At 40.9% G+C, this 12,013-nt stretch overlaps 1 protein-coding gene across 3 annotated transcripts in view; it reads right to left on the bottom strand.

Moving 5' to 3' along the window:
• fam49a (family with sequence similarity 49 member A) overlaps nt 1–12,013 on the bottom strand; it is a 158,233-nt gene that overhangs the window by 22,350 nt on the left and 123,870 nt on the right. The gene's annotated exons all lie outside the window — the stretch shown is intronic.

Consider the following 12,013-nt stretch of genomic DNA (forward strand, 5'->3'; position numbering starts at 1 on the left):
TTGGAATCAATGCTTGACATAGAAATTGCAAGTGAATGCATACTTAGCAATTAATTTTTAATCAAATTCATTGTATGCAAATACTAATCTCAAAAATTTGGGAAATTTAACCACATAAAGCAGATTATAGAAACAAAATTCCGTTCTAAATGAAAGTCCTAATTGTAATCACTACTGCATAGAAAATCTTTCATTTTTCTGGTTAGAATATCATGGGCATCATGCTTTAGAACCAATGAAATACTTATATAGTCACTGTTGTGAAGTAGGAAATGGTGCACTTTCCACAAACAGCAATGAGATAAAGATGGGCAACTTGCTGTTTAAAGATGTTGGTTTAAACTGAAGATAGACACAAAAAGCTGGAGTAACTCAGCGAATCAGACAGCATCTCTGGAGAAAAGGAATAGGTAACTTTTCGGGTCAAGACCCTTCTTCAGATCTTCTCAACCAGAAACGTCACCTATCCCTTTTCTCCAGAGATGCTGTCTGACCCGCTGAGTTACTCCAGCTTTTTGTGTCTAAGGATAGATATCTGCAGCTTATTTGGGCAATTTGTTGAAGAAGTGCAATGAGAGGACAGTTGAGCATTTAACATCTCAATTGGATGTTGATACATCTGGAAATGCAGCATTTCCACAGCAGTGCTCTGAAAATAACTACATGAGCTAAATCCCTTTAGCCACACTGGATTTCATGGCTTTGCTTTATTTATTTTAGACCACAAACCTAATGATTCTGCATCTCTGCCTGTAGAATTATGCTTTGCAGTCACTTTGTGCTGAACTATTCACTCGCTCTCCCCACCACTACTCACAAAATCCTTCAAATTGATTTTGATGAACAACGACTTTAAGATGCTAGGCAAACCTGGACAGATCAAAAATGTAAAGGGCGGCACATATTCCGAGGTTAGGAAGGATTTTTTTCTTCCATACTTCCAAAGCTAACCTGAGGAATAGTTTAAGATTCAAAAAAGGAAGAAAACGTGTCACCATGAGTAGAGGTCAGACATAAATTGTCTGTCTCTTTCAAATTGTCCTTTCCACCATTTTTAATATCCTAACTGCTCAGATCAAAACAGAGCAATATTGTGGCAGTAAGCTTAGGCTGAAACTGAATTTAAAAAATAAGGTGCAGCAAATTAATGATACAAAACTGTAATTTATGACTGAATTGTATCCACACCCTAGACAACTGTCATCACATTCCTTAGAAGGAATTGTGTTATACTCGGTTCAATGTATATTACTGGGTTTTATTAAGCACAACCGTGGTTATATACGAGGTTGATAGTATCATATTGCCAAATCAAGACTGCATTTCGCGAATAATTCAGTATTTCCTGCAGACATAGATCCTATCAGTAAAGGAAAAACATGCATCATTCTGGGGAAAAAATAATCATTTTTTAATGGTTATAATGAAAGGCTGATGTAGAAAGTGCAAGTTGCTCTCTTCTGGGCCAGTTTTCATTGTTAGTGCAATAAGGCCGAGTTGCTAAATATCTGCGATAACATTAACTTTCAGCACAAATATCTTAATTAGCTGTGATTTTAGTTAAAGTCCATGATTTTCAGATTGAGATAGTCTTCTCACCCTTCTTGGAGAATAATAAAGTATTGCAGGTTAAGCCTTCTCTGAAGGCAAAAGACATTATCCATGTTTGGTTGGGTGATCATGGTCATGTCAAATTGGGCATTTATGTTTCGCCTCAAATAGCAACTTGAACTGAGTTCCCAAATCCTAACTGCTTGAGAGAATTTTTGTTTAAAAATCATTATGTTTTCTTTTTTGGCCAAGAATGGAAATAAATCATTAAACTGTATAAATGCAAGGATCCATAACCCAGGTTACCTATAGAAGAAAGATGGGTAGCTTCCTATTTCCATTTTTCCGCTCTGCATTGCTTTGATGGATCATGTAATGAACATGAAGCATCTATGAATGAAGTGAATAACCTCTCCTCAACCAGTCGAGTCAAAACCAAAAGATGTGGACTGAGTAAAAACTCTTGCCCTGGCTGCACATATCAATATTTTACTGTACTACTCATGCCCTTTTCATTTGCAACTCAGTACCAATTTCTGTTTTACATTGCTTCTATTCAGTTTTATTTATGCCTACTATTTAAAGCTCGGTGGATTTACCTGGCTCTGCATTAAACATTAGCGTCAACTTTTTTTTTGGCTGTGGCTTGTAGCCAGAATTTTCTCATCAGAGAGCCATGCGAAAATAGAAAAAAAATAAAGAGGAGGAAAGAGTAAAACCTGGGAACCTGCATTAAAGAGCCATTAACTGTTTCATCTTTGCTTTAGATAGTTCAGGGGCCATTCTGTAAAGCCTCGGTTCTGGTTTGGTCCCAGTAGCCCTGGAAGCATTAGTGGTTGCTTAGGAGTCAGGAATCATTTGTATTCCATGTCAGGCAGACCATGCACATCTCTTTCCCCTGCAGTGCATCAGAGAATATTTGGGTTTCTCGACAAGCCAATTTTTCTGCCGGCAAGACACAGTAAAAGGAGAAATAGCATTTCCAAAAAATGAACAAAAACTGTCTCCAAAAATTATAATTCAGTTCACATGATAAGTTAGGTTGAGAGCTGACAAAAATTCTAAGCAGATTGATTGGGCTGCAAGGTAATGTACATCTCATGGAAAATGTGGTAATTAAGTCACCAACTGCAGATGCTGTAAATCTAAAAAATCTGGATATAGATGGAAAACAGGTCAGGACATGTGTGGGAACAGAAACATTATGAATGTTTCAGGTTAAATACCCTCTAATAAGTTAAACCGGGGTGAGAATGGGGATAATCATCCTACCTCTACCCTTTTCCAGCTTCTGTCTCTCCGAGCCCACCTCCCCCCCCCCTCCAGTCAGTCTAAAGCGTCCCACCTTAAATTTCACCTATCTGTGTTCTCCAGGGATACTGCCTGACCTGTTGAGTTACTCCAACACTTTGTGTTCTTTTATCTTTTTATAAACAGATTTCCTACTCCATGACGTCTTTTGTACCTAGTTATACACTTAGCTGCATCAAAGTTTTATGCAAAACAGAATTTCTAATACCATATTCACTTGTGTACAGGACATATCTTTCAGAATGGCAGACAATGACTAGTGGGGTACCGCAAGGCTCGGTGCTGGGACCGCAGGTATTTACAATATACATTAATGACTTAGATGAAGGGATTAAAAGTAACATTAGCAAATTTGCAGATGACACAAAGCTGGGTGGCAGTGTGAACTGTCAGGAGGATGCTATGAGGTTGCAGGGTGACTTGGACAGGTTGTGTGAGTGGGCAGATGCATGGCAGATGCAGTTTAATGTGGATAAATGTGAGGTTATCCACTTTGGTGGTAAGAACAGGAAGGCAGATTATTATCTGAATGGTGTCGTTAGGAAAAGGGGAAGTACAAAGAGATCTGGGTGTCCTTGTTCATTAGTCACTGAAAGCAAGCATGCAGGCAGTGAAGAAAGCTAATGGCATGTTGGCCTTCATGACAAGAGGAGTTGAGTATAGAAGCAAAGAGGTCCGTCTGCAGTTGTACAGGGCCCTAGTGAGACCACACCTGGAGTACTGTGTGCAGTTTTGGTCTCCAAATTTGAGGAAGGATATTCTTGCTATTGAGGGAGTGCAGCGTAGGTTCACTAGGTTAATTCCCGGAATGATGGGACTGTCATATGTTGAAAGACTGGAGCGACTGGGCTTGTATACACTGGAATTTAGAAGGATGAGAGTGGATCTTATTGAAACATATAAAATTATTAAGGGATTGGACAAGCTAGAGGCAGGAAACATGTTCCCAATGTTGGGGGAGTCCAGAATCAGGGGCCACAGTTTAAGAATAAGGGGTAGGCCATTTAGAACAGAGATGAGGAAAAACTTTTTCAATCAGAAAGTTGTAAATCTGTGGAATTCTCTGCCTCAGAAGGCAGTGGAGGCCAATTCTCTGGATGCTTTCAAGAGAGAGCTAGATAGAGCTCTTAATGATAGCGGAGTCAGGGGGTATGGGGAGAGGGCAGGAACGGGGTACTGATTGTGGATGATCACCCATGATCACATTGAATGGCGGTGCAGGTACGAAGGGCCGGATGGCCTACTCCTGCACCTATTGTCTATTATCTATCTTGAGATTTGGTATATTGGAAAGTTCGTACTAGGTCTTCCATTTCAGAGATCTACACTGCAGTCGGTACAAATAGTGAAATTTTGCATTATAACCTTGGATATTGGTAAACCTTGTGTAAAGAGGGAAATGAAATCTGGGAAATGAAGCTCCAGAAACAGAACCCACTTGAAGGACCAGCATTGCCATGACAATGCAATCTGAATGAGAGCCAGCTGACCATTATTCTGATGATGCATTTGCAGTGAAAGAATACCTTCAAATAGCCGTAGCACAACCATGACATAATGTTATTTGTTAAACATACTGATGGCAGGACTTGCTGCACAGAAACCTCTGATCTCCTAGACTCCCCGACCTTAAAGTTTGTTGTGAAAACCAGGTGCAGTTAAGTAATAGCCTAACGCGCATTTTTGAAGAAATAAAGTCTTTTTTTTAATAGTAGTAAAAACAAAATCTCAGTAATTTATTAAAAAGTCAACACAATTTGCAAAACCACTAAAATAAATTGTTGTACCACTTGCTGCAGTGAAATATTCATGGTTTAATATCTAGAAGGTCAATTAATTCATCTTCCTCACCCTCGTTCTCACTTCAAGACTCAAGTAAAACTGCAAATAAAAGTTCTTTCACACCGGATTTATTTTTGTTCATTGGAGAGACATAATTTACTTTAGGTTGCAGGTGCACACAAGTCTATTAACTTGGGAAAACACATGGCTTTTAGAATGTGGGGTAAAGTGAAAAATTATTAAGCCTGAATCTGACCAGTAATCATGATGCTTCTTTTTCCCACGTGCCCACTTTTTTCCAGGGATTGAAACAAAATAGAAAAAAGATAAATTACTCTCAGATTGGATAGTGCGCAGAACAAGCTTTTCACTGTTTATCAGTACAGGTGACAATAATAAACTAAAGTTGCACCTTAAACAACTTTTCACCAGGTATGGCATTTTAAAACTGTTCTCTAGCCTCATTTTCCCCAATACTGACAATTGAGGTACAGACAATTATTTTACCAGAGAGCTGATGCGAACCTCCAATGTTTGAAACATTAGAAAGCTGAGAACATTCAGCGGTGGCACAGTGGCAGAGTTGCTGCCTCACACCGCCAACAAACTGAGTTCAATCCTTACTATGGGTGCTGTCTGTATGGAGTTTGTATGTCCTCCTGTGACCTGTGTGAGTTTTCACCGGGAACCCCTGTTTCCTCACACTCTGTAAAGCCATACAGGTTTGTAGGCTACTTGGCTTGGTAAAATTGTCCCTAGTGTGTGTAGGATAGTGTTAATGAATGGGGATCGCTGGTCGGCGTGGACTCGATGAGCCTGTTACTGCGCTGCATCTCTAAACTAAATATTCACTAATTCATCACCTGAAACCAATTCAGGCCATCTCATAACACTTGACAACCAACTAAGTCCTTTCCCAAAATAACCATAGTTAGGCTATCAAGGAATATGGCTGCTACATCGTGCACAGCAATAAAGTAATGACATCGTATAGTATTAGCTTCGGGATAAAAATGTCTTGGAGAATGGGGCGAAGGCTTTGCTTTTTTTGGTTTATGGGCATGGGATGTTTTAGAGTACTTTGGAGGGCAGAAAAGGTAGCAGTGTACTGAAGTAATGGTCTACACCACACACTGACTCTTTTGGAACAGTGATTTAACCCAGAACTCCAATCCCAAGTAAAGACTTGTACTGCTGAGCCATGGCTGTTGAGTTCACTTGTGCAAAGACAAACGTTTCTCCAGTTTTTACCTTGAGTTCATCAATCAGGAAACATCAATACAAGCAAACGAGCTGAAGCTCGAAACGCATCTTCAAAAGGATTATTTGAAACATGCATTGACAAAATCAAGACAAGGTTTATTGAATTCTCTGAGTTGTTTCCATTGAGGCTATTATCGTCTGACTACTAAATGAATCCCCAGGGTAAAGGAAAGAGGGGAATTCCAGTGTTGAGTGATATTAACCGATGAAAGAGATGGAATGATTTGTTTTGTTGTTTTTTTTAAAGGAGTAATTCCACTAACTCCTTTACTCTCATGAAACAAAGTAACTCAGAGTCAGTTCATTTTCCTATTGCATGCAGGTTTATATTTCCCATTTCTTTTGTACAAATTTTACTACAAAACAACCAGTCATCTACTGAGCAAATGACAGATGTTGTAAGACAAGGTAGACAGATGTGCAGGTTGCAGAGTGACACAGTTTCCATGGACAAGAAGATTCCAGTCATTTCCCTTGACTGCCATTGTTGTGCTTAGACATATTTACCAAGTGGAGTTTACCAGCTGTCCAAGATCGTTTCAAAATGCACCAACTGATTTTCAGGATCACCAAAAAGATCCCTCTTTTGCCGAAGTTATAATAAAACTTAGTGATTAGACAACTAATACAGGTAGTGTAAGAAAATAACTGCAGATGCTGGTACAAATCGAAGGTATTTATTCACAAAATGCTGGAGTACCTCAGCAGGTCAGGCAGCATTTCAGGAGAGAAGGAATGGGTGATGTTTCGGGTCGAGACCCTTCTTCAGACTGAAGAAGGGTCTCGACCCGAAACGTCACCCATCCCTTCTCTCGAGATGCTGCCTGACCTGCTGAGTTACTCCAGCATTTTGTGAATAGACAACTAATACATGTTTGCAGCTAATTCAGCTGTATCAACAGTCGACAACAGCAAATTGGAAGTCAGACTTATTTGTGCACAAAAGTGGTTTAACTCGCAGTAGATCACAATAGCAATTATTTCCGTTTGAAACTGCGCCAATGGGAAATTGTTCCAGACGCTTGCTTGTGTCAGTGTATCATGATAACCCAGCACCAGTGGTGCAGCTAATGACATTGTGTGTTGAGGTCACACATGATTTCTCCGCTGTTAACAGCAATCTGACCTCTATGGGGAAAACCATAACTTTTGCTGCTGACTCACAGGATACGCAGGGTTCAAGAACGAGGTGTATTTAAAGAGACCGCACTGTCCTGTCAACCCAAGCGCTCAGCATCTCTCATGCTCACTTTGCAAAGTTCACCGGTACATTCACTCATCACAGCCACTGTTGAGGTCACTTCAAAAGTGTAGCCGGCAATCACTTGATCAGCTCGCAGCTCACAGATGCTAATTCTAACAGCAGAGGAAGCATAAATACAATTATCCATGATGCACAATGGACCAAATAGCACAATGAATTCATTAAACATATTATTTTTCTAACAAGTGGTTGATTGCTTGGTAATACTTTGAGTTACACATCATCAGGTTTTCAGGTATTGACAAATATCCTACCCAGCAAAGCATTGTCGGTGTCTCTTCTGATCAGCACCGTGCGGTGCTCTGGCTCAACAGGCACAGCAGGTCGCCAGCACCTTGCCCAACTTCCTGAATGAAAGTAAAAAGATACATTCGACAGTGGCCACTTCTCACTGGCACTTTCACATCACTGCCATGGTTCACAGTTCAAAGAAGTCTACAACCTATCCAAGAATTGCAGCGTTATCTTCCTGAATTAATGGTTTTCATCAGGCATATTTACCCCACATCTCATAATAAACATTTTACTTTAGACTTCAGCAAGGCCAGCAGCATAATCAAGGATGAGTTACATCCTGGACACTCCCTCTTCTCCCATCAGGCAAAAGGTACAGAGGTGTGAAAACGCACACCTCCAGATTCAGGGACAGTTTCTTCCCAGCTGTTATCAGGCAACTGAATCATCCCACCGCAACCAGAGAGCAGTCCTGACCTATTATCTACCTCATCAGTGACCCTCGGAATATCCTTGATCGGACTTTGCTGGCTTTACCTTGCACTAAACAAACACCCTTATCATGTATCTATACACTGTAAATGACTCGATTGTAAACATGTATTGTCTTTCCGTTGTCTGGATAGCACACATTTTGTGTTTATCTTCGGTTTAAACCAGCATCTACAGTTCCTTCCCACACAGGATTTTTCATTAATTTGGAACCATTATTTAGGAAATAAGTTCACTAGGTCAAGGAAATGGTATGATTAGTTTTGAACAGATGTGTTCCGAATCTATAGAAGTATTAAAACTACTTGATTAACATACAATATTCTGACTCCTAAAGTCATAAAAGGGGCTTAAACTTTCACAAATTATTTGATGTCCATGCTTTGTCTTTGCGCAATTCAACAATTTAGATCAAAAAAGGTAATAGATTCCACTGTCAGCTTGCTTAGGGATATCTGACCAAAGTGCAGGATTAGGTGAAGAAATAAGTCTTAATATTATTGTGCAAGAATGCAGTTAGAGGATTACTGTATTCCAATTTAACAGCTTCAGAGTTACCTCCACTGTATGAAGCCATTTCAACACCTTGGTAATAAAAAAACTGCACATTAATAAACAAAAGGCCTTCTAGATTAACTATGGTGAATGCGAACCCATGCTAAGATATGGTAACATAGAGTTGGCACCCTCTCTCACTTCAACCATGGCTATGTTCCAGGTGAAAAAAAGGCTTACAAGGCTATAATATTTTCTTTACAGTGTTTAACTGATAAAAAAATAATTGCCTATAAGAAACACCTACTCAGTTTTTCTCAAAACCCTTATGATAGAAATATGTTTTTTTTGTCATGTATGTTGCTTTCAGAAAAAAAAATGACCAGGGTAAAAAGTGAACAAAGTTAGACCAGGAAAAGCATACAAGTTGGTGAACACTGATTCATTGTCCTCACCAATTTAGCTGCAATTTATTAAATGTACCAAACGCTGGCTGATACATTTGTCAATTTTTTTACATACCGACTACAGCTAACTAATAACCAATAATAATAAGGAACATGAACAGATTTAAAAATTAATAAAGATTCAAGCCCTATTATAAAGCATTATTAGTTTACTGAACCTCCAACATCTCCAGTGGACAGCTTCCACCTACATGGTTATCAACTCACTGAATCTACACTGATCATTTTACAATTCCTAAATTCTGCTGCTCATCTACGCACATGGAATGACATAGTCGCCAATTAACTCATCAACCCGCATGTGTTTGCGAAGTTGGAGGAAACTGGAGCAGCTGGTAGAAAGGCAGGTGGTCACAGAGAAAAAGTACAAACTCCACAAAGCACCAGAGGTCAGGATCAAACCCGGATCTCTGTAATATAAGGCAGCAGTTCAAAGAGTCGCACTATTGTACTGCCCAGTCCTACAGTTTTCAATAAACATGGAGACAGCATTGCTGGCAAGTGAGGCCAGTCAGTGATGCCAACTCCAAGCTTTGGTTTGTCTGCAACTACAATTCTCCAGCCCTTTCACACTCGACTGTAGTCTATGGCCTCCTATTTTCTTAATGCTTGAGTAATCACACCTCACTTAACTACACTTCATTTCCATGTGGACATATTGCGGCCTTTCCAACTCACCTATCAAATGTATTGACTTCAAGCAAGTCACTGTCTGTATCGGAATTGGCCACTTCTGCTCTAAGTCAACGGTCGATGACTGTGACTACTGGCTCAGTTTTTCCCTCGACATTAGCGCACACCAACCTGCTGGGTATATTCCCTGGCTCTGCTATTTATGAAACCCATTTATCATTAAACCGTTTATTGGAGAACTCCTACAAGTTATTCCCCGTGACCCTGGCCTCAACCCGTCATTGACATTTCCTTTGCCCTGCCCTGCAGGCCCCGATGGTGTGACGGGCAGAGTGCTGAGGGAATGTGCAGACCAATTATCTGAGGTCTTCACAAAAATCTTCAACCTGTCCCTTTTAAAATCCACCATCCCTCCCTGCCTGAAGTCCGCCATAATCATCCCACTGCCGAAAAAGTCTGTCATCAGCGGTCTTAACGACTACCGTCCGGTAGCACTCACATCGGTCATCACAAAGTGCTTCGAGAGACTGGTCCTGCAGCACATCAAAGCCAGCCTCCCACCCACCTTCGACCCACACCAGTTTGCCTACAGAGCAAATAGGTCTACAGGGGATGCCATCGACACTGCTCTTCACACTGCACTGACCCACCTTGAACACCAGGGGAGCTATGTGAGGATGCTCTTCCTCGACTTCAGCTCTGCCTTTAACACGGTCATCCCGAGCAGACTGGTCACCAAACTTTCAGACCTTGGATTTTCCCAAACCATCTGCCAATGGATCAAGGACTTCCTGACCAACCGCCCCCAGACCGTCAAAATAGGCCCTCACCTCTCCTCCACCATTACACTGAGCACCGGCTCACCACAGGGCTGTGTGTTGAGCCCCATCCTTTACTCCCTCTACACTCACGACTGCGCCTCCACCCATCCCACCAACACCATCATCAAGTTCGCGGATGACACGACTGTGGTTGGACTCATCTCAGAAGGAGATGAGACAGCCTATAGGGATGAAATCCAAAGGCTGGCAGCATGGTGTTCAGTGAACAATCTGGTCCTGAACTCCTCCAAAACAAAGGAACTTATAATTGACTTTAGAAAAACCAGTGGAGATTACGACCCACTCTACATCAATGGGGTCTGTGTGGAAAGGGTACCAGCTTTCAGGTTCCTGGGTACGCACATCGCAGAGGATCTTACCTGGTCTACCAACACCATCACCACAGTAAAGAAGGCACAGCAGAGACTCCACTTCCTGAGGATCCTCAGGAAAACCAACCTGCAGGAGAAGCTCATGTTGTCCTTCTATCGCTGCTCCATTGAGAGTGTGCTGGCATACTGTATAACCACATGGTATGCCAGCTGCTCAGAAAAGGACAGGAAGGCCCTTCAGAGGGTCATCACGACGGCCCAGAAGATCATCGGCTGCTCACTGCCCTCCCTGGAGCACCTGTTCAGCCTACGCTGCCTCAGTAGAGCAGGCAAAATAATAAAAGATCCATCCCACCCCGGCCACCGTCTGTTTGTTCATCTGCCCTCTGGTCGACGTTTCAGGTCGATCAAATCCCGAACAAACAGACTTAAGAACAGTTTTTACCCCAGGGCCATACGAGAACTGAACACTACCTTTGCACTAGGCAACACCGTTAAAAAATCTTGTACTTAATATAATTGTATTTAATTGTATTTATGTATTTATTTGTTTTTGCATTTATTGCATATATGTTTGTACGCACCGTCAGGATTGGCTATTTTTTTAATTTCGTTGTACTCGTTGCAATGACAATAAATGAATATTATATTATTATTATTATTATTATTTCCCCCTCTATTAGCTATTTTACTATGTGTCTTTGGCCTGAAGCATTATCTCTGTTTCTCTTTCCACCGATGCTGCCTGACTCGCTGAATGTTCCCAGCATTTTTTATTTTCAGTTCATTTGCTTTTCACCCATGGATCAATTTTTCCTGGTTGCTTCCATATTCAGATATCTTAATCAGGAATACGTCTTAAACTGTTGGTGTTCTGCCCTGATTGGCCTCCCTAAGACGAAAGAGAGTTTCCACGCAGCTACTGTAACAACTGCTTCAACAGTCAGCATGCAATGTGCTCACTAAAACTTGATTTCAAACTCAAAACAGCAAGTTAAACTTAGTTGGAATAGGGCATGAACCGTAACCAGTGAGATAGATAAAACCTTTCAACTTTAAACAGTCTGAAGAAGGGTCTCGACCCGAAACGTCTCCTGAGAGGCTGCCTGACCTGCTGAGTTACTCCAGCATTTTGTGAATAAATAACTTTAAATAGTAGGTATTCAAGTACAATAACACCGCTTCCAAACTTTAGACATTAAAAAATGTGATTACTAAAATGACAGGCTATTTAAACAGAAGTTAATGAGCTCATACAAGAACAAATTTAATTTCAAAAGCCTCATTGTTACCAGTGCAGGTCACACTGCCAAGGCCATAAAACCAAATCAAGACTTGAAAATAGATATTGAGCTGGCGTGTTTTAGT

The sequence above is a fragment of the Rhinoraja longicauda genome, chromosome 5 (genome assembly GCF_053455715.1).
Source record: "Rhinoraja longicauda isolate Sanriku21f chromosome 5, sRhiLon1.1, whole genome shotgun sequence".
Taxonomy (NCBI): domain Eukaryota; kingdom Metazoa; phylum Chordata; class Chondrichthyes; order Rajiformes; family Arhynchobatidae; genus Rhinoraja; species Rhinoraja longicauda.